Source organism: Varroa destructor, unplaced genomic scaffold (assembly GCF_002443255.2).
Source record: "Varroa destructor unplaced genomic scaffold, Vdes_3.0 BEIS01000002.1, whole genome shotgun sequence".
NCBI classification, from domain to species: domain Eukaryota; kingdom Metazoa; phylum Arthropoda; class Arachnida; order Mesostigmata; family Varroidae; genus Varroa; species Varroa destructor.
In genome coordinates this window covers 23,171,524-23,193,471 of record NW_019211455.1, presented here as the reverse complement: position 1 = coordinate 23,193,471, position 21,948 = coordinate 23,171,524, and the positions used below count along the sequence as shown (strand labels likewise).

Below are 21,948 nucleotides of genomic sequence, written 5' to 3'. Positions count from 1 at the left end.
GATAAAGAAGACAAAAGTGTACAGGGTGCTGAGGTATACTAGTCTACTGAATGTAATATAGAAAATATGGAGCAAAAGATGATTATGAGAGAAAAAAAATGATAATATAGGAAGAAAATTGCCTGAAGATTATGGAAAACAAGGCAAACAGCAAAGAGTAGAGAAATAATATAGAAAATTGCTGCCCCTCAACATTGGCATGGTATCCGCAGTCATTAGCTTAAGAATGGCCACACTGGTCCAGCTTTTTCATTTAGTTTCATTGTTAGCCTTGCTTATCGTTATTGTTACTCGACAAAGGCAAAACAGGAGCTCGTTGTTAGCAGGACGTCCCAGTCATCCGCTCTACTGCAAATAGTAAGTGTTGTGCTAATTACCTGAGATTAGTCACATACTCATACAAACATCTGCATCCCTATTGCTCGTCTTTAACGGGGGGATCTTTGTGAGCTAATCTCAACCTTCGAGTCTGCTATACGCCAGCCAGATGAACCCCGCTCGAGCAGCCTATCTGTTCCCCCCCCCCCCTCCCCCCATTCCCATCGGTCCTGCCAGTCTTCCTGCGTCGAATCAGAGTCGCTGCCCACCTCACTTTACTCCCTGTTCCTCACACGCTTCTGTTTCATAACTAGAAGTTGGCACTATCCATCTGTGAACGTCATCCTTTGAAAAATAAGAGGGGAGAAGCTTTGTTGCCCTAGAGTTCCACCGCAACGGCCTTGTCGGACCAGTGACACACAAGTCGGCGACACCAGTCAACAAGCGGCAGCAACCGAAGTAGCGAGCAATCTATTGCCTCGGGCCAATAGACTATATTAGTTCGTTCGAGTTCGACCAACTTTCTAAACTACTACTGCTTCTGCCGCTGTCCCGAGCGTACAACCTGACCTGTTCAACCATAGAGAACATATGTACAGTTTGTCGCATGCGTTAACTTTCTCAAACAGCTATGCCCAGCAAGTCGTTGCTGTTTGAGCGTGTCAACAATACGTTCGGCTGGGAAAAACCTTCCGGGTAGTAAAGGAACAGCGGCGCGCTTTATATAAGAACGGATCGTTTTTCTAAATTTCCCGCTCTGCTGGAGAGAGCACAGAAGGCGAAGCTTCCCTATGCGAGTACTCGCAAGTTTTTCGTTGCGTATTCAAATTTACTATGTTCAACCTGTCCGTAGGCCATCTGACGACAAATTTCGTTTTTTGAGCACAGAGCCCACGAGAGCTGGGTGGCGAGTACTCGTCACCCCTAAAACTTGATGAAGCGCCAGTGAATCAATGTTGACGAACAGGGAGTATTCAGTCAAGGCCGCGGTTATTACTTCAGCTTCACTAATAGGCTACCCTGGCCAGAAAAGCTGGATCACATAGAAAACTACTGTCATTACAGATAGTACTTTACGTCTTTTTATTACTCTACATTTGGCCTGAATTGATCTACAGCGGCAATGACAGCGCACCCTGTTCCTTTGCCTGCCTTAGCAACATACATACCTACATTGACTTCGCATGTATTTTCCCCTCACACCCCCTGCCTGCCAATCTTTGATTCGTTGCGGTTGGATCAGATCGCCGAAGAGGTTGTGGTTGGGAAGGCTGACTGTTCTACGCGACTTACACTGCAAAGGCCTGTCGATGGTAGAAATTCGGAACACGTTCAAGGCCACCATCGGTCCTCTCCAGGCTATCTGCTGCCGACGTGAAGCGCGCCCGTGATGCTACCAGCGATGAAACGAAAAGGGTAACAGATCCTATACAGTTTTCAGATAGCAGCACGCAGTGTCAATACAGATTTTTATACACACGCATATACTTGTTGAAAACTGAAACGTAGATTTTTACATGTCGAAATAATATTACTAATCGACGTCATTTGGCCATTGTTCTCGTAATGCGCTCATTGCAAGGTGCCTGTCGTTCTCTGACGAAAGATTATCCCTTTCTCAAAATTAAGGAAGTGTTGCAGAGACCGAAACGAGGCCTGGTTGGACGGTGCTAGGTCCCTGCTATACGGCAGATGTAATAAAGTTTCCCACAGTTTCCAGACAGTTGAAAATCTATGTGGCATGGCTTTGTCTTTTCTGTTTGCTAGTTTTGGCCGATCATGTTCGCTGTGAACAGTAGATACCCGAATCAATCGTTTTGTCAGGCGGCAGCGCTTTCAGCCTCGCCAAGTACATAGCACCGTTCACTATGGCGTTAGTCAGGATTTTGCCACCGAATGTGTTTTTATTTGCACATTATTGTTGTGATCCGCTTTTTATCATCCGTAATCAACTGCCTTAGAAATGGCTAGATCTTTTTGCTCTTTTTCTGTAGGGTTCCCTAGGTGGAAGTGAAAGTTTTTGCGTCGGCAAACGAGAAAATTCGTCTGCCAGCCGTTCTTTTTTTTGTTCTCAGCTTTCTTCAACTAGTAATGGATGTTTAGTTTGTTCAAAATAATAACTGTGTCGCTTTTACTCAACTTTAAGAATAACTTCTCTCTGTAATTGGCTGCGAAGTGCATTTTTTGCGTAGTGCGTCCCGTGCCGAAAAAAAAACTAAATCGACAGAAGCATCCTTCTCCGACAAAGGATGTTGACCATAAAGAGCACGCATTTTTTATGGCTCTGAGTAGCATTTGGTCCTTTACCATTACCACATGTAATTGTTAAATGTAGCAATTTTTTTCGATGATCGCATTTATCTTTGAAGCACTTTATCTTCTAAAGTCTGAACAAAGGTCGTCTAACAATTTTGACGCATCGACTACTGCCAAGTCTCAGCTTTGAAATGATATTAAGCCGGTTCGGCACAATTTATACGACCTGAGATATGTGACTTTGAAGACGTCTAGAAAAACGGTCAACACTTATATATATATGAGGGGTTGTTTTTGGAACAAATACCCCATGACCACTTCCGCGCTTAAATTGCCACCAACGTGTATTTATGATGCAAATTACGATACGTTGGATGATTTCATATGAAAGTAACATCATCTTGTTGCACTGTTGCCATAAGCCCGTTGCTGTTATCCTAATTGTTTTATCGCAGTCTTCTCGTCGCGGTTCTTCGAGCAGTCTTCTGGCGAATCCACTGTTCGATCTATTTTGCCGTGTTGTTGTCGTTATTATTATTATTATATATATATATATATATATATAATTATATCATAATAAATTATCATAGTAGCTCGACGATCAATGACTAAGTAACTGTCTTGATTCAGATATCCAACTGTGATGTTCTACCTGTGCAGTGGCTTTGTGCCGTACATCCAGTTTCGCCGTGCTAGTTATCTCAGGACTCTCACTGCCTTCAATTAGGCCATCTCGCTCGACCACTACAAATCAAGAAAGAAAGCCGGCAGGCAATATTGGGTTTGTCGAAATTCTCAGCTACTTTTGAGGACACTATTATGTTTAACCCTATGGCACAAAAACAACAACAACTGACTTTGCAGAACTTTCAAGTTTGCACTCCTTGACAAATTAACGCGTTCATTCGGTTGGATGCTTCAGAAACTCTGTACCACTTTTAAGAAATCCGCCTCAAAAAATCATCTTTTCTGCCCTTTTTTTTTGCAGGAAATTTTTGCAAATCCTTTAAACAAGAGGCTGGCTCATTAAAACAAACAAAAAATCGTTTTTAGGTATTTAGGACGTAGCGTAATAGTGGTATAGGGCCAATCTTGCTCGGCCAACGACGGAGGTACATACATCACTGGTCCACGTTAAAAAGTTGACCGATTCATACGTATGGTGGGCTCGCCGGACCGCAAAGCTAGCTTTCGGTGCTTAGAGGCAAGCTGAACTGTTGATGTTCTCAAGCTATCATGAAGCTTATCTCAGCCCGTTTCTTGAATTATTCTCGAATTGGAAGCGCAGTATTATACGGGGAGGGGTTTCCCTTATCAAGCTAAGGAACGCTTCGGCGTTTGCCACCAGACTACATACAACAACGAACAGAGGCCGCTTCGTACGCTAGTGAAAGCAGTAACATATCAAAGCAGCACGATAAGATAAGCATAGACTTGACTGGGCACAGGCTTTGGGAATCGTAACACACGAAAGTGTCTGGCCAGGTGGCATCCGCAAGGAGAACATCACTGACCACTTAGGAGGCTCGCGGCAGCTTGTCGTGGGAATCCAGTTAAACTACGTCCACAAAAACCGCTCAGGCCGTTTAAACAATCTATCCCGAAGTTCCAGTCGAAACGTTGAATTTTCAAGTGGTCGCTCCGGAACCAAAGCTTTGCCGTATTGCGGCACTATCAGAGGATGTCGGAACAGTCGGCTTTCTAAAACGACCTGATTTAGATAACTGCTAGAATTAATGTCTCTTGGATATTTAGGGCGTTGTGTAACACATCACTCAGTAAAGCCCGACCAAGGACCAACTGCTGTCTTGCTATATATATCCAGCGATTTTAAGATTTATGAATGGATATAATAGGTCTTAAAAATGCCTGGTCGTTAACTCTGAACAGAACGGAAAGAAAGAAAGAAAGACCAACGAAATGGCAACCGAAACACCGCTGACCGAAACTTTTTTGCTTGTCCAACAAAACGTTACACAAAAGCATTAAGTAATGTAAGAGGTGTAATTTTTTATTCGGATATATCTTTGATAAGTCCAAATTATATACACATACACACATATTATATATATATCTCTTTGCGTGTGTGTGTGTATATATATATATATATATATATGTACACACACACACACACGCACACATGCAAAGATATGGACATTAGAAAAAATTATTATTATCATACAAAAACTAGATACGATCTTGGTTTTTGGGTGTTCCGTAGGGAAGCGTGATCGTTAGCAAGTATATCAAGGGAATAGGACTTTGCTAGAGAGTGTCTTGGTTCAAGGTTCAACAACTGATGACGAAAGTATGAACTTAGACAGGATGTAAAGTATACGTTTGTTTTACCGTCGAAAGATTACCGCTGATGTTAATATACCTATCCTTGGCCTCTGCGTTTCGACGCTTTGTTGAAGTCATGTCTGTGAAATCCGGTATCGTAACATTATTCCCTAATAATAAATAATCGAGCTAAGTTTGAAAAGCTATTTTTTGCCAAAATTACGCAGAAATGCTGCACCGAAACAGTCTGTGTTCTACGCTTCAGTTACATCCAACGGAGAACTGATAAGTTGCGTGAAAAACGAACAAAAATTAAGACTTCGAATACATGACGGCTTATTCGATATGTATTCTGTCCTGGATCCGATATTCGGGAGTGAATAGGTCCACGTTGATCAGGACGATTGGCCTTTTGTATATGCAAAAGTCTAACTGATCGCTGTAAATAGGTAACAGTGTAGCTTAACGTGAAGGAAGTTACCTAATGTCTACACAGTTACGGCAACCTCCTTCGCCTATATACAACTTTTTTTTTTAGCAAGAAACTTCCAAACTAAAATTTTCTGGAAGCGTTGTACGCACGTAAACCGAGTAGACGTTGGTCATGGATACATGCGAACCGCTGTCGTCAAAACGCTGCTTACGGATCGTAACGCATATGACCGCGTGATCTGCGCACATGTATCTATTGCTGTCATTGTTCTTACGTTCTAATAGCGTTAATTAAGTTTGCATGGTAATAAAATTAAGTGTTATTGACAGGGAAGTACGGGAAAGCTGTTTTGGTAGACACATGTAAGCGGCGCTATCGACGGCTTCTATTGTAAGTTGATGGATATCTAAAATGTTTTCCATTCTTCTTTACTTAGTAGATACCTGGCCATCGTACTGAGGTCGTAGCCTTTAGATATACTTAATCGAACTTACAGGTTAGTGTTTCATTTGACAACGCCTAATATCTACCGTCTGAATGTTGCGCTGATCGCGTATAATCAATTTTCGTTCTTTATACTTCGTTCGTACTCTACAAGCAGTCATCTCATATCGACACGCTAAACGAAATGCGGAGTTCGTGTCACTGATTCGAAAGTTATTTTTCTAACTTCCTTTTGCGCTGTCTGTCGTTGCACCCCCTTTCGCCTGTCGCTGCCCTCTACATACTCGCCTTATCATAGCTGCCTGTTGTTGTTTCTTATTAGTTGTTGGAATAGTAATAGCAATGTATTATCGAAGCAACAGCAATAGTACTAGTTCTTGCTATACTATCTCTACCGACCGCGCGTTATCTCTCGTGAGCGGCCCCTCCGGACCTCACTCGCTCTGGCAGTCGTACGAACAGCCCCAGTCAGCAATAAACAGACGACGAGATCGACAGATTAGGTCTGTAGACGTCTCTACGCTACCGTTTGTATCCTACTGGTCGAGTCGGAATAGCAAGGCGAGAGAGAAAACGGAACCCAACGAGCGCACGGGGGCGACCTGACGCGATAGCGGCCGAAAGGAAGATGCGTTTGCGTAAAGTCGAGTTGTTCTGCAGCCCATCGCTGAGCGTACTAGTTGAGTTAGCGCGTGGCGTTATCTAAGTGACAGCGGTTGCCGTAGTATTATTATTATTGTTTTTGCTACTCTTCGCCTGCCTGCTGCTAGAACTTCTTTTGTTAGTCGTTTGCTAGCCAGTCGTTTAAAACGCGAACGGCTTCCGAAGTAAATCCAACGAGCGAGCTGGCACCACAGCACAGCTGACGAAACCGTTGAGATGGTTCGAGAACTCTAGAAGAATAAGTTCACAGCTGGGCAAAAAGAAGATGCCGGCAGACAGCCGTCTACGTCAAGTGAATTTATACATTTAGTTGCTCGATAAAGAGCCAATGCGCCAGTTATCGCAGTGGTGTAGTAATGTAATGCTATTGTTGAAAGGGAACGTACAACACAAGGGCAAGTTCAAAGAGACCTGCCTGCCTGCCCACCCACACCTATCACACAGAGCCGCTTACCTGCTCGCTCGTTGCATAGTAGACCATGCACACATGAATCCCATGATGAGACACATATACATGTGTAAAACACTATTTGCGTTAACGAACAAACTTTACATTATAGGACATGCGTAAGTGGATATGACCTGACAGTACGGATAGAGCGGGGTCAATATTAGAATAAGATAGACGACGAGGCGAGATTATTCACGACATCACGACCTTCTTAAGTAACGTAATATTTTCTGCTTTTTATTTTTTTTTTACATAAAAAAAAATCACTCAACTCGCAGACATGCACAACAGTAATCTGATTTTTTCTTTTTTTTTTTTTGTTTTTTATTTATATGCAATTATAAAACGATTAACAATGGCAGCCGCGTTTGTCAAGCGAATTCGGCTAGTCTAGTATGTTTTCCATGCTGTTTCTATGGCCAGATGTAAATCTCGATTTTCATCAGTAGAAGTATACGGTTTAGCTCGCTCTGTATCTACAGCATGTGCGCATGGCTATATACACATGTTTATGTAAATTTACAAACACTATATTCTAATCACATTGAGATTGTTTTGGTATGGAGCTATCAACTTGTTGCTGTTTGTGTAGACTTAACGTCGTCGTCGTCGTCGGCATCGTCGTCGTCATTGCCGACGTCAACATCTTTAAATGCGGCATTTTTCTGCAGCTTTCCTTCAAAACCCATAATTCATAAGTCAGCGCAGCGCTTCTCGCTCTACCGTTATCACACACACACACACACACAGAGTGATATTTTCGATGCGATAATTGGACGCTATTCCAGTACCCCTAGCTAGCAATAATAGTTCGATCTCTATCCAGCGCTACTACTTCTGGACGCCAGTCAAAGCGTTACCTTCCACTCAGTCGCTATACGATTGAACCATCAGCTCAATTTTTTCATCTTCGATATGTTAGCCTCGGTCATTTTTGGTCGTTGGATCATTTTCGTTCAATCCAATCCAAATAATCAATAGCTATGATGATGACGGTGGTGAGAAGTTTTACGGGACGCCCAAACCGATTGGTTTTCTAGACCTATCAACGCATACAAGCATATACGAACGAGCAGACACAGGCATCAATCGCCCAGGTCGGTCCGGCCCTAGCTGTGCTAGGGATGTAAGAAGTGTTGCAGTTCTTTTTGATTCCGTCAAATCTGCTTCATTTTGCTCACGGAACTCAGACAAACGTCAATTCGTTCTCTCACCTTTTCCCGTTGTCTCGACCACTGTTGGGTGTCAGTGAAACGTCCCTTGGTGCCACTCGATTTACGCATATAGATTAGTGCGTGTCTTTACCGGGCAAAAATGCTACAACGACGTATTTGTAAGTAGTAAGTGGATACGAAAGTAAATTCTCGTAGGCGTCCGTGAATAGACGGGTGTCCAATACGCAGCCTCACAAACTCAGGCACGCGGCCTGCGATATTCCAACACATAGAGCTGAAGCCTACGTGGAGTATACAAAAGATTGGATTTATTCTCGTCTAGACGATGAGCCAAGAACAGGTTATGTTAATCTAACGATCTTTTTTTACTATGGTGGCCTCTACGTTTATCTGCAGAATTTTCTCGGCTCTAGACAGGGATGGTCTACCGAGAGAGGTCAGCAGACTGGTAAAAGCTAAGCGAAGTGAATGACAACGTACAGCGTCGAAGTGGACATTGACGTCCAACGACCGGAAGGACTTCTGTCGGATTTCGACGACGCCATAATGTGCGAACATGCAAGAACCATTAGCTTGATCATTATCAACAGTAGCAGCTAGCGGATTTTGACGAGGATCAGGACCACTTGAGCAGGACAAGCGAGGCGAAGGGTTAATCGTTTGGTTGAATTATCAGGTTTATTCCCACTAGGGTGTCGAATCACTTCGGATGCAAACTTAAGCCTAAGACAATCTGAAAGCTAGCTCAATATCCTAGAGATAGGACACGGCCAGTCAGCCAATACATGACGATTTCCGCCGCGGACGCAAACTCCACTCGAAAAATTCTAACTCAGCTTTAAAACACATATTCCCCAGCCGACGATGACAAGCGTTAAGCGTAACGTTAGACAGAGTAATAAAAGCTGAGATTGTTCCCGAAAGAGGTCCTATATGTTGTTCAAGTACGACGAGCCAGTTACGTTAGCAGTATCAGTGTAGTTTAGATTAGCTCTTGCTCCACCATACACACGACTATACTAGCAAAATAAAGGTGTTCTGTAGCCATAGCTACAATGTAACCGGTCGGACCGGCACCAGTATGGCGAGCATTAGCAAGGGCGTCTTAAGCGGGCCTCTAAAAACGAAAGCTAGGTACATAAAGGGGAAATTAACGAAAAGAAAACACACAGTGGTCCCTAATTGCCCCTCTTCGTTCGACATCTGTTGCGTAGTGGGCTGATCTGCCGAAATAAAGGCCTCTCACCACTTAAGCACTAACCAGCAGCGCCAACTTTAGCGCGGCAGCCGTCTACAGAGCAGACGCTGTATCAAAACTCACGCGGATTCGAATAGTTATAGCGGCATGAGCAGCAATAAAAGTCAAGCAAATTGATTGTTTGTACATTTCGTCTTTTTCCCCGCCTCTTTTCCTTATTACCTTGCCTATATGTTTGATGTCAGTGGCCAATACAGTGTGTTCGATGGGGGTAACTCAAATGAGATTCGCCAAACAGTACGACCATCTGAACACGGTTTAGCGATAGCGGCTATAGTAATTAGGAATGATATCAGCGCTCACGCACTTTGACAGGGATAGTTTGGCTGCCTCAAACACAACAGCCCTCAAATACGAGACAGGTCGCATTGTAAAGTTAGCAGGTGGCTAACGAACGAACAAGGTCGGCCACTTTTAAGGTCGACCCCATTGTTACATTCAATATGACGGTCTTGCTGCGTCTGCCGATTCGCCTATGTAACGAATAAAGCGGTTTACATAGGTCTATAATCCGCTAGGTAGAGTCTGTCTCTCCTTGACGGCGAGTGCGTATATTACTATGTACGTATATGTAGCTGGTTAGAGCTACCCCCAAGGTGTTATTATATTTTTCATATAATCGTTTTTATTTTGCTGGGGTGAACTTTGGTCACGTCACTGTACTTGAGCCGATGACGTTTTTACAGTATTGAAGTTTCTTCAATATTTTCAAGCGAGATATTTAACCTTGCAATGACCTTCCAGCACTAAGTTGTTTTATATTATTGACTTTATTGTGTCAATATCTAATAAAGCTGCTTCTAAACTATATAGTGCTTTTGTTTAGGTCTTTGGATATCTGGATGCAAATATGAGGGGCTGGCTGGCTCGCTCCCTGCTGTGTGTGCCGTGAACATACGGAAAGTTTTGTCAATGACATATCCAAAAAGAACAGAGATATAGTTCTAACTGACAAACTATAACCGTAGTTAACCACAAAAAGGCATTTCTTAGTTATTACAAAATGCTGCAAGATGCATAGCCACCGAACTGGTGGCGGTAGGCGTCCTGTTGAAAGCGGAACTGTTCCTCCATTGCCCCTTTTGCCCCCCGCCCACTCGGCGGCGAAAAAGGGAACTCCTTATAACTATCCTATATATATATATATATTATTAATAGATTAAATCCTTATAATTATCTAATTTGGCATCAATTCTGTCAGCTAATGTGAGTAAGTGTTCGCCCCTGTTTATCCTGTTTTTGGAAACCGCTGCATTGATTAAAAAGGCAGCAAGCGCGCTTGTGTAGCAGCTGCGGAAAAATTGATTAGATCTGACGGACTGACCTGTGGACGGCATCCACAACTCCTACCGCTTAGCGGCCGAGGTCGTTGAGTGAAGTAAGTGCGAGTTAACAGGCCAAATATCCGATGACCACCACAAGTAATATGGCCATGCGTACAGCTCGTTTATGGTGAATGGGTATCAGGGGCACTCTAAGGATAGAGGAACAATTACGTCGTTTTATTGCACTTGGCTCTGTGAAACGATTAGTTCACTGAAGACTGCATCGTCTGAGGTCAGTAGCGGCAACCGTGCGAAGGGCATATTTTTGCGGAACTTACCTAGATTTTTCGTACACATCTATGCCAATTCTTTGCATAGCTTCAAGAATGATTTGATCGATGGGTACAATGGACGAAGGAACAGTCCCTTCTCCATTCTGCTATTCTGATGATTGAGTGGTCACAATGGTTAGCGCATCACGATTACGTTACGCCTCTTTTTCTTTAACGATCGCTGCCATCGACCGCCGTAATTGGCTTGCGTTGCTTGTACAAGTTGCAGTTACTATTTCTAACCACAGAATATAGCTAGAAAATTGACTTTCTGACTGACTTAATTAATTTACTGTGTACTCACGGAACGTCTGAGTCTTTTTTCGTTTTATATATCAATTAATGAGTGGCTGGACCAAGTGTTTCTCGCTATTCGATGTTGACACGATGATGAAATTCAACGGAGTTAGTTTTTTGTACCCACTCTGTCTAGGCCCGTCGTTTCCACCAACGAGACATGATGGATTAATCAAAGTCTAATGAGCTGGCTTTGCGCTGCTTTCGAGATAGGGTATATTTTGTCTCGTTAACATAAAAAACATTACATAGGATAAAAACACATATGAACTTCTATTTATACCGCACGTTTTAATAGCTTGACCCGTTTTACATAAGATGCACATCAGCATATTGGGCACCGGCTGAGCTCTGTCTGCCTGTCTGTCTTCGCTCTCCCATAAGAAAGGCGGAATAGCAATTCTGTTCGTTCGCTGACATGCCAGGCTGCCTCTATCTACCAGAGCGCACGTACATGCAAGTACACATAGAAATAATCAGAAAGCCATGTGCTACTGCAGTCCAGCCGCCTCGTCCACTGCGCTATCTTCCTACAGTCATTTGTTGTAATGAAGAATAGCACTTTTACATTTGTTAGCTTAGTACCCTCGTTGGAAATAAATAGTACGAGCGACAATAGTCCAGGCCATGCCTGTCGTTTCCCCGCATGTTAAGCCTCACGCACAGTAGCACGGAACGCACCTACAGACGTATTCGTCGCGACTACAATGGCAGCGTTGATTGATGCAAACATAACAATAATAGCAATCACAACGGTAAAAACAGCTAGATGATTTAAAAAGAAACAGTTTCAGACAAACGACCTGGAGAGACAGGGTGGGCTAGGCTGCTCTAGTGAACGTTTAGGCCTTCATTGGCCTGCACGGAAGGCTGGCACTGCGCTGCTAGTTACGGCAGCAGTAGCAATAAAGCCAGCCGCGGATGAGGCTGCTATTGTGATAGAAGCGTTCTCAGTGCCGCTTCTCCACCGGCGTCTGTCTGTAATTAAAAGATTGTACTCGCACGCCCAGTCAAACGAGCGCTAAGCGTACAAGATGAGCGCTGAGTGCTGGCGCGTGCCGTGATAAAACTGAGGGAAAAGGGAGCCCCAGTCATATGCACCATTTCAGCCAAGTTACAGACGGACAGAGAGGAAGGTGTGAACTTAACGCGGGATGCAGTTAGGAAGCGCCAGCTCAAGCCCTACATGACCGTGGCAAATACCTAAAAGAAAGGCCTGGTATCGGATTAACCTTTTACAGACACTCACCGGCTCCAGTTTCTGCTAACGCTGCTGCATTACGAAGGATACGTCGTACCCCTGCCACATTTGCGGCTCTTGTGGCATACACACGGCCAAGTATTAGTGAAACACGCAACGAGAAGCCTGAAGTAGAGCCTTTTTAGAATCCACTAACATAATGATTGATTGCTACCTAAGTCAGTTGAGAACTTTCAAGAATATCAAAACGAATTAGTGTAGAAATTTAGTTACTCAATAAATGACCGAAGGATGGGGCCTATTATTTCGAAATATTGCAGTTATACAGGCTTGACAAAGAGGCTTAGTCTTGGAATCGTATAATCATATAACTCTCTCTTCGTTAAAAATCAATATTGCCTATTCTAAATAACCAAGTGCAGCACTTCCTGCCGCAGTCGGTCGCGCTCTATTTACTTCGACGAGCCTTGTCGATCCGTGAAATTCAAAATGAAAATTTGCGGCCATCCGTTCGATTTTACCGGTCCGCACCATGCTAAGTTCGAACCGCAGACGTTTGTATTGCTACCCTAAACTGCAATATCTATATAAATGAAAATGCTGTTGACGGCGTTTGAATATTAGCACCTGTTGGCAGATTTAGCTAGTAGAAAGCAAAACACTGATACACAGCCTATAATATTCAGTTTACTATTACCTGTTTGTTTCATCCAAGTTGATGTTGACAAATTTCTTGTGGTCAGGAGATCCAACTTTGCCCATCCTATACAATCAGATACTTTGAGAAACGTATACGCGACTCCAGTGGCCCAACATCTGCTGTTGTTCAGAGCTTGTCTGTTCCATGATGTGATGCATTGCCTTTCAGCTCCCGCATCGAAGCAAGGATCCCGCCGGTAGAAGCGGTTTTCAGACTGGCATCGCCACGAAAACATCCATCACTTCACCCCAAAGTTGTCGGTTCTACTTAACCGTTAACGTCAATGGTAGTAGATCACCGAAGCGAATCACAGTCTACAAACAACAGCGATCAACGAACGATGTCAGAAGTAATAAATTCGGTTGTCCTTTTCGTACGCCGCAGCAGCTGCCGCCGCGTTGGTGGACTCTGTCACTATGGCTGTTGTGCTACTGCTATGATAATAATAACTATTATTATGTTAGCATTGGCCGTAAGCCTTGGTCGCTATCGGGAGCCCCAGTTTTTTATTCACTGACGCCCCGGGAAAAAACCGAGGCCAGGATTAAGGGGTGAGGGCGTGGCGGAGTTTATTGAGAATGGAGTTCGGCACCTGTGTGCCTATGAGTGAATTTATCAATGAACAACGAACAACGGCTTGACGCTGGTGACGTTAGAAGTCTCTGAAGCCACCATTCATTCCTGCCATCCTCGAACCTCTATTACGTCAATTCATCACGTATCTCTTAATCCCGACGACAATGCCTGGATCGACGAGGACTGCATAGTGATCGATGGTGAAGCTAAATGTTAGTAGCCATGGCTGGTATTGGCCGCTGGGCTCCCGAGCCCCCGACAAGACAGTGTAGTAAAACCATTTTTCTAGATTCAGACTTGGCTCAGTCGATCAATTCCAAATTGAAACACGTCGTATCCGACCATTATTTTAGTTTTCTTACTGCTAGCGCATGTTTTCCAAACGTTAGCATATTGGTCACCCAGACAGAGTGGATGTTGTAAAGCGATGAGATAAATGCTCCGAGCTTACAGGGGTCTTCCGAAGAATCGTTCGTATCGGTCTGTCTCGGTTACCCTGCGACACGCTCAACGATTCTGAGGTTGGGTGCCGGTGAACTTAACAGGTATGCCACTTTTGATCCCACTATGGGCCATTGGTGGATACAAGTATTCCAGACAGTCCATAAACAAATTTTCCGACCTCCTTAAAGACAAACTAGACAAAATGTTTGCTAAACATAAGCTGCTGCCTGCCGCTTCTGTTTCCACGTGTAACCGCACTAAGGTTTTGATTACAAAGCAGTAATAAACAATCATCTGAATGCCGCCAAAATTTAAAAATACAGATTAGATAAAAAAAAAAGATAACGTTATCTAGATATAGTTTAAAGTAGATTATTCTGCGATAACCTAAGATATTTAGTTCGCCTTCTAGCGTATCGAATGTTGAGTACGTATTGCCATGCGCAATAAGATGGCTATAATAAGACAGGACTTCTTTTAAATCTCGGATTCGAGTAAATGGTCAACTAAGCAAGCTTTTTGGCTAGATATGAGAACGACTATGGAAACCCATTCACCAACGCTATATTACCATGCTTTCAGTTACGGGCCTAGATATCGATACGCATTACAGCTTAGTATTATCGTCTGTATTTAACAGGCAGTTCTATCTAGTTCTCACTCCACAACCGTTCGAAAGCATCGGACCCCGCATATCGCACTGTCACTTCAGGTCCACTTCTTCCCCTTTCGCTTTGTCATTCTGGCAATTTATATTTATAAAACAGACGAGACCACCTTTCAAACTCTGGACGCCCAACGCTGCAAAGAGACCAAATTGAAAATGCGGTCGTGGATGGAATAGATTAAATAAATGTAAAGATGGTACCTTGCTGATGCTTCTGTTTATACGAAAGAGGCCGTTTCATTACCGTTACTTTTTTCACCCCAATTAACAGCGCCTATATAGACTGAAGTTTCGTTGGTCAGCTTACGCTTGTACCTGTTTACCTTGGACGTATTGTCGACAGGTGCTTTATAATGGATTTTGCCACGTCATGCGCAAGGCGCTTGGCGACACCGTAATCCGGACCGAAGAAGAGCTTCAAGGATTTTCATTTTAATAAAACAGACTGTCGCACTATGTCAAATAATGACATCGTAGGTTTATAATTCAAATTAATTATTGAGCATAAAGATAATCGAACTATTTTTAATCACTGAAGACACTGATCCATCGCGCAATCTGAATGTAAGACGACTTCGACGACAAATAAATCTAAATAGAGCTCAATGGACCTTCACAAGCTAGGTTTTGTTTTTGAATATAATTATAAATATTTTCGTGATAACTCTAGTGAAGCACCTAATGGCGATCCTTTCATACGATAGAGTAAGTGTTTTCTCTCGAGAGGATCCGAAATGATTTTTCTATTTGCAATTTATCAGTTCTGGCCTTGTTCCCAAGAAGGTCTCCGGAAGGGTCTCAATCAATAACAAGTCTGCTAACGTGTGCGTCAGGCTACAACCGTCGGCGCCGTCTATCCCCAGAAGCAGTATGATTGCTTGGAGCACAGATAATCTAATCTTTTTTGAAGATAGCTTTGATAAGATACCCACCCAGGTTTATGTGCGTTCCTCTGGTGAATTAGGTTCTACGAGGGACGTCACGACCCGTGAATGGAATCGGTAAGCTCGACATGAGCAACTGATAGAGCTAGGATAGATAATGCGCTGCGCCAAAGCGGCCGCCTCTATTCCCGCGGTTATCATAGTGTTATCCTTATCGTTTTCTTACGTGAATATGAATGCGCGTGTGAACTAGCGCCAGCCCACCTATTCTCAATAGATGCCCAATAATTCAGTATGCTCATACAAAACATGCGGTACATATAGCAGGATCGTCCACTCCCGATACACTAATTTTGGGCTGCAAGAAATGTTTATACTTTGACCACACCTGTGGCGTAGTATATGTCCTTGGTGAAGGTCGAATCAGCGACTTCTAGGTTCTTCGGCCATTGCGCCGACGGTCAAAAGTAACACAAGCGACTTGTCCAACGCATTCCGCTATCATAATCGTATTATAAACGTCAATGCTTATCGTTGTGCTGTATTGCTCAGATGACCATCTTGGAATTCTTGTACAGATGCACAATTTTCCATAGAATTTTTTCCACAAAAGCCATCAAGATTTCTTTGCAGATACACTCTTTTAGCGCCTCCGCTGCAGACGGCCTAACTTTAAAGACGCGCGTCTGATAAACTGGTCTTCAATACAAAATTAAATCGTGGCCGCTCCTCGATCCATGCAGCAAAAGGACGCGTTTCAACATGCCTGACACATTAATTATGTATAACCATGTTGAACTTAGGCAAACGAGTACGCTGTTTCATTTGCCCAATGTGGTGATCCGAAATATTCGTGTAGGGCTCGTCATAACTGGATCTTACATTTAGAGACGGTAGTATTACCCAGTCTTTTTTGATTTTAAAAATACGATGTTACATACGGCGGCAATAATATCGCTTGACTCGATCAAAAATGCTATCTAAATTTGAAACTCGGCATAGAAAGGCTTCCAGTCCGCGATGAAATATACGCATATAACCTGTACACCGTACGTGTGTCGTTGAAGCTAGTTTTAGGCCAAACTGTCTGTATGGTATATGTATATATAGTTTTTATTTATGCCACCAATCATCAATGTTCAACTCCCGATCGACCATTAGCCTCTATATTGTCTCCATAATCATTTACGATTTACACCGTATATTATTACGGCGCCCATTCAGAAAGCGACCCACGGTGTGTCCAAGCCCATTTCAATTGCTTCTATGAAATTCAGTATTCTTCGCACGATTACAGCCACTGCCAATACTGTAGCAAAGGAGACGATAATAAAAAAAAAAAAAAATGTGTTTCTTTTTTTATCTCACACAAATCGAATACGCGTCTGGGGCTGACGCAGTATACAGAGCGCACTGCCAAGCTCGCCATCAACAATCATCCGAGCATCATAATAGCGGTGTTTTAGTTGTTTGATTTCGACCAAGAGCCGTGGTTAGGAGTAAACGTTGGGCTAAAAGTAGCACACACGCAAAAAACAGTATAGGTAATAGCGGCTCGATAATAATAATAATAGGCAACTTACGTGCAGGTCCCTTGCTCTTTTTTTTTTGACCAGCTCTTGTAGAGCGTCACGTTTGCTTTCAGGTATGATGTCTGCGTTGCGATGAAGACGAAACAAAAGGTTCGGTTGAACTAGACCAGACGAAGTGCATAGCCGTGCGAAGTTTTCAAGTAAAATCGACCCGTAAATTGAAGCGCGGCAGGCTGTTTTACAGATAAAGGAACTCGAGCTTTATTTTAACTTGTTCGATGTATGATGAAAAATCTAAGGAACGAGGTAAATACGAAATCCATCGAGGTATTACCTAGGTAAACAGTTGTAGATACTAACGTGTCGTTTCGTTTACTACAGTCATACTAATATCACTCAACTGGACCTTCCGAATTCTCGGCATTGTCCTACTTATTGAGCCTTAGGATCCGGAGGAATCAATGGGCATTAGGGATACCGTAACTTCCATACCGGCTTGCCGCTGTGGACAGAAACTTCTATTCATCAATAACATTATAGGTGACAAACAATTACTATCTGTAAATGTTAGATTCGTAATCCTCACTTAAGTTCTTTACGTAATCACGATAACCGGACTTGATTCGATGATTGTGCCCCCTCAGAGAACGCTGTACGACAGTGTTGTTCACAAAAAATACGCAACATCGAGTCCTAGCAACCCAGCGGAATCGAACCTAGATCTAAGGCGTTCGCTGAAGTCCGCAAAACCGGCTGAATAACAGCAGCATGTATATTTGCTATCCTAGAAAGAGGCCTAGACTGACGGTACGCTGACGCAAAGCTTCAGCAGCTCTAAGAGAGGGGTTCCACTGAACAGTACTGGCATCCCTAAACGTGTCAATGCCAGTGAAATTAGAGACATAAGGCAGCCCTGCCTTATGCCCTTCGGCGTTTGGATATCGACGCGACTCATCGGTCACCGACGTCAGTCAGTAGAAGATGACGAAGTTAAGAAAGAGCAAAGACGACAATGGGCAATTGAATTAATCGGCGCCCTCCAGCCTCAGAGAAAGTGATTGGCGCTCCCCACGCAGGGCTGGACCGCTAGCGGTAGCAGCGACGCTAGTACCCATTACATCTAGCAATAATCGAATTAAGATGGCGCACGCTTGACTACAATGTGCGGTATAAAATCTAAATGTAAAAAAGGAAATGAGCGGAGCGAGTATCAGAGATGCGGTATGAAGACGCGAAACAACACACAGATGTGGCTATGCAAAACCGTATATATTCGGGACGGAAACGAACAAACAGTTACAGATTGTGTCGAAAACTGTTTCCGTAACGTATTTAGCGGTCGTACTATTTCTGAACAAGAGCCCCGTGCGCCTAAACACGATAGCAGAATATCCCGAAGTTTTGAGCAGAACGAATGCATCAATACCCTGTACTAAAATATAGACCTAAATCGAGTACTAAGCCAATATTCTGAGCGATCCATTCCCTGTCCCGCCCTTCTGTTTTTCATTCTACGAGATTTTGTAGCCATGGTAGCCCACTGCTACGAGCGCAAGTTGCACCATGTTCCTATTGTCAGCTTGCTAGTAACCAGCGAAGAGTGGCTTATTGCAACGGTCGTCGCTAGTTATTTAGACGGCCATGTAAGTGGTCATGTTTCTATGTATGGTCACTATCGTTCGCCGTGTAAACAGTTTGTAGCACTGAAAAAACACGATGCCTAATATAATTATATGAGCAAGATATCATGTAAAAGCGCTTTTCAAGATACGGTCATGTGAGGTGTGATTTTGATAAACTATTATGTTGAAAAGCCGCTGAAAGATAATTAAATTAAATTTAGAAATCTGCGTTGTGTCTCAACGCAGCCATAGTTATGTCCATATCTGTCACGTGTTATATATATATATATCAGTATTTCTAAACGCATCGTGAGGGATTTACAGGCGCAGATATTTCCTTCGTAGCTGTCTCTACATTGACGAAAAAACCGTTGGAAATCGACTTGAACATATGGGTTCATACATGCTGCACGTATCCAGTTATAACAGCCGACCAGTCTAGAGCCGATCAGCTTTTAAGAGGGCACGACGCTATATGAAACGCATCTGTCAGTAGTTAATTATGGTATCATTTTATATATTTATTATAGAATTGTCTACCTAAATAGGTGGACCATCCTGTCTAGAAGGAAACATTATCGACCAAGCCAAAACGCTCGAATGACGACCAAAAATTGATCCGCCATATTTATATTGACTAGTTTATTAAACACTTGAACATGAGTAGTTATTTTAAGGATCTGTTTAATTATTAAAAGTATTTGAGCCCAGCAGCTTCTATACGAACACCATATCTCCCAACTGCCCTATATAATCGAAATCACCGATAGACTCTATCATGTGCGGCACCATATCTTCGGAAGTTAGCTTTTTATCACTGATTTTTTCGTAGGTTAATTATCCTTGCAGTTCTAAGCCGAGAGAAAGTTTCAAAATCGAGTCGACCGAGCTATAGAGATAGAGTCACCACTGAGGGCATAGACCAAATTTATAGATTATTTGATAAGTAAGCACAATAGTTATTACGTCCTTATTCGTCTCTATTATGTGTTATCTAACGATAGTATTAAAATGAAACGGCAAAGTCAGTAAGAGTCATGCATGCTCCTATGTGTGTGGGACTTATCGGGTATTCGATGACCAAAAAGTCTTACTCTTCGTCAATCACCCCCCTTTTGACACTGTTCGTTTATCCCACACCCTGCCGCCTCGAATTAGGTTCTTTGCTTTGAGCTTCTGTCCTATATCACCTCAGGTGTTCCTTCGAGTTTCAACTGTTTTGGCAATTGGAGCCTCGGCCGCCCAGCCGAAGTAAGAATGGTGTACAGCAGAAGTGTTTGCAGCATCAGCAACGCGCAAAAAATAGCCAAGACGAAGAAGGAGATAATGATAAAGCAATATTAGAGATGATCTAAGTAGACACTCCTCCGGGCGAAGCGTCTGAACTGGGTCCAGGCCTGATTGAGGTGCTTACTTTAGCCATTTCTGGGGGTCACTGCAGTAAATAAAAGGCGTTATACATTTGGTGTCAGAGGCCTGCATCAAGAGAGAGTAGGCACTGGCCACATTGTACAGCTGACTAGACGAATTCGAGAACTAGGTTAAGCTCATGCTGTTTTAGTGTCCATTTACATAGTTCTGGACGAATATGCCGGAATATATTTTTTAAACTAACCTCATTGAGTGAATTACAGAAGTACAGCTGGCGCTTATAATCGTCGTTACCATTTGACAAAAAAATAACTTGTGGTCGACTACCCCAATGGGACTATCAGGACCAATTCAGTATATATATACTTCAAAAGATACCGCCGATAGAATAACAGCAGGGAAGCTTCTTGCTATACGCCCTTTTTCCATTGAACAGGCTCGCTTCTGTCTGGGGACAATCTGGTTAGACTGACCCTCTCGTCCCAGAGTGCAGCAGATAATGTCTCATGGGCCGGAAAAAAAAGCGGCACTGGAAGAAATTACCGTCGACCCACCACTGTCACCACCATCACCGTGGGTCACATGGAGGAGGCCGAGGCGAGTTGAACCATGAACTGAAGGGAGCCCCTGCGAAGCCTTGATCGGCGACACTAGCTGCTGTCGAAAGAAAGTATATATATATCTCTGTGAAGTGTCGACGAGCGCAAAGTGAAAACTACCTCGGAAAACTGCACGTGCTGCTACTGGGCTGTAAGGGCTATTGAGAAATCATTTACCCCTCCGACGAACTTCTGTTATTTCGGCAGCTAGCATCGCTGCTGCTGCTGCTGCTGCTGCTGCTGCTGCTGCTGCTGCTGCTGCTGCTGCTGCTGCTGCGTTGATTGTACACCAGAGTCGTTCCCTTTCTAAGCCCTCGCAGTAGTAGCAGGCCTAGCATCGTAAGGCTCTGATATCTGGTCTGGACGTGTTACTAACAGCGGACCATGCTAGCGGAGGAGCTTAACCAGTGGCTTTCACAACGTTCGAGGCCGGTGTTCATTTCGCCGATCGGTCTACCGTCTCGGTACTAATTTTCTGCTTTACATTTATATCCCTGAGTAATCGTGTGTGTTATAAATTGATTTAATGAAAACATTTTGATCGAGTCATTGAATAGATGGCAGCGTACGTATGTAAACCTTTTTTTCCTATATTAAACTACGACGTAGTGAGTTACTAACGCACCGAGATGCTTTTGAGGAGCTAGAGACAGCTAACAGGTTCTTTATTCCACCCAGAGCAGATGTAAATCTGCAAAATAATAGATAAATTCGAAGATTATAGTCCACTACTAATCTCCAATCATACTACAACTAGGGTATTGTCTCCATGATTGCTTGTCTCTTTTTTTTCTCTTTTTTTTTTTTTTTTTTTTTCTTTTTGCAAATTAACGGTTTACGACTTGAGAGATAAGTGTATTCGGTGTCGCTCAGATATCGACCGCGCTCACGTGTCTTCCGCTGCTAAGAGCGAAATATCTGACAATGTCTCATAAAAACACAGAGCACTTGGGCAGTTCTAGGTTTCTACAAAAAAAGCAACATGGGGAGGAATAGTCTAGAGCTGAGTCATCCCAACCAAATGCACAAAATAATACATACATATAGGCGGTTTCTCTCGGAAGTGGACGTTGCTGTGCTTATTTTTTTTTGTACCCTATAGGTCGAATAGTTAAAAAGCAAAATTTGCTCCTGCTGTAAAGGCTTTTAGTGGGCTAGCGTGTGTTTTGTGTCTATG

General features: G+C 43.2%; 1 protein-coding gene and 1 long non-coding RNA gene across 6 annotated transcripts in view; one reads left to right on the top strand and one right to left on the bottom strand.

The window, feature by feature from the left end:
- The window catches only part of LOC147757533 (uncharacterized), a 99,277-nt gene that overhangs the window by 17,900 nt on the left and 59,429 nt on the right, over nt 1-21,948 (top strand). For 3 of the 4 annotated variants that reach the window (XR_015320423.1, XR_015320426.1, XR_015320424.1), the window contains exon 4: nt 17,264-17,485. This is a non-coding gene — a long non-coding RNA (uncharacterized LOC147757533). Of the gene's footprint in view, nt 1-17,263; nt 17,486-20,608; nt 21,032-21,948 lie in introns of those variants that run through there. The other variant, XR_015320425.1, reaches the window with a different exon arrangement.
- LOC147757534 (uncharacterized) overlaps nt 1-21,948 on the bottom strand; it is a 31,408-nt gene that overhangs the window by 286 nt on the left and 9,174 nt on the right. The window lies entirely within an intron of this gene.